Source organism: Tamandua tetradactyla, chromosome 25 (genome assembly GCF_023851605.1).
Source record: "Tamandua tetradactyla isolate mTamTet1 chromosome 25, mTamTet1.pri, whole genome shotgun sequence".
Lineage (NCBI taxonomy): Eukaryota > Metazoa > Chordata > Mammalia > Pilosa > Myrmecophagidae > Tamandua > Tamandua tetradactyla.
This window is the reverse complement of record NC_135351.1, coordinates 2225914-2227641: the sequence shown is the minus strand read 5'-3', so window position 1 is coordinate 2227641 and position 1728 is coordinate 2225914. Positions and strand designations below refer to the sequence as shown.

At 40.3% G+C, this 1728-nt stretch overlaps 1 pseudogene; it reads right to left on the bottom strand.

Annotated features, from left to right (window-relative positions):
• Positions 1–257: 257 nt before the first annotated feature.
• LOC143668748 (secernin-3 pseudogene) lies at positions 258–1264 on the bottom strand (annotated as a pseudogene).
• Positions 1265–1728: the final 464 nt, after the last annotated feature.

The window sequence follows — 1728 nt, the reverse complement described above, 5'->3', positions numbered from 1 at the left end:
TCTATGTAGTATACAGGGGTCATACCTATCAGACAATAGGACTTTCCACAAATCCTTTCTGGATGACTCTGTCTCAAATCCTCCCTTGTCCTGTAATGGCTCGCTACTTCCCTGTTTGGATAAATCTTCAAGTGGGGCTCTATTCACTCGGGTCTCACTTTCTGGAAGCCCAGAATTTTTCAGAACACCAATTTCTGTTTACACTGTACCCAAGAGTCTACTTCTCAACTTATCTCTTTCCGCTCACATTTTTTTTTTCATACCTCATCATTATTTATTATTTCCAGTGCCTGTTGATGTTTTTGGTAGAGTGGGTGTCTTCTGTCAGGCTTGCTCTGAAAATGGTTCTTTTTAACTGGATCGTCAGACTCAAAAGTCAGTGAAACAGTGTCTATTAGTTGTGAGACATTTGGCATGAATATGAAAGGCTTGAAAACAGATCTCTCAGGATCAGGAGTCCCTGTAAAGAAGTGAATGCAAGGAAGGTTGGAGTCTTGAGGTAAAATAGAAACCATGCTAACAGTGCTCAGGAATTCTCCCTCCATGCTAATGCCACTTGGTTTATCTCGGAGAATTTCCATAATTGTTTCAAAAGTTATGTTTCCTTTGTGTTTATTCAGAAGCTTGTAGCCCTCACAGAATCTGCCTGATGAAGTCATCATCTTGGCTGTGTCGAGATATGAGTATGCTGCCGCAAAATCAAACTCCTTTTCACCATCCCACCAACCTTTCTGCTTAGCATGGTTTCTCATATCTGGGTGTTCTCGATCAATCTTTGTTGTTACAGAAAGCTAATTAGAAATATTATGAACTCCCTCTTGTATTTTCTCTGCTGCTCAATATTTCCCTGCAGTCTCCAGAATCCATGCTTCATTCCTATCAGCTATCAGGAAACTGTTGTGATAGCTAAATACCATGCTACCCTCAGAACAGTTTCCACCTTGGCTGTATTTTTCTAATAAATCAACAATGACAGTGAGGGCTTTTTCAGCTGTATTAGCTCTTTCAAGGCCAAGTCTTAAGATGTTCTCCTAGGTTATCATGAACTGCAGCAGGAAAATAAACTACCTCTTGTACTTCATCACAGAGTCCATCTGAATTTTTTTCAAAAATAATCTGGTTTTCAACTGTTGCTGGAGGTAATGCCACAAAAGTGTCACAGGAACAAGGTTTCATGTTCTTTTGAACTCAGTTAAGCACGGCCCTCCACCGATGCACGCCCTTGCCTGGCCTAGGAGCTCTCAAAGCTTGCTACTCGGACATTAAGTTCCCAAAGGAAAAAATTTTCCTCTCACATTTTATTATAAGTTGCAAAAAGAAGCCAAGCTGTCTTTTTCGGATTTAGTTTGGAAATTTCCTCAGCTACATATCCTGGGTAATCACCTTTAAATTCTAACTTCCATCTAACTCAATTGGGCCAGATTATTTGCCATTTATAAACAAAGGTCACCTTCCTTCCAGTTTGCAATAATGCATGAATCCTTTCTGCCTCAGGCCTTATCAGAAGTATCTTTAGGATCCACATTTCTGCCAACAGCCTCTTCAAAGCTTTCTAGGCCTTCTCTATCAGGTATATCACAATTCTTTCAGAATCTTCCCCTCATCCATTTTAAAAGCCATCCCAACACCTTTGGTATTTGCAAACCACAACAGCACTCCACTTATCTGGTACCAAAATCTGTTTTGGTTTCTTAGCAGCTGGAACACAATATACCAGAACTGGAATGG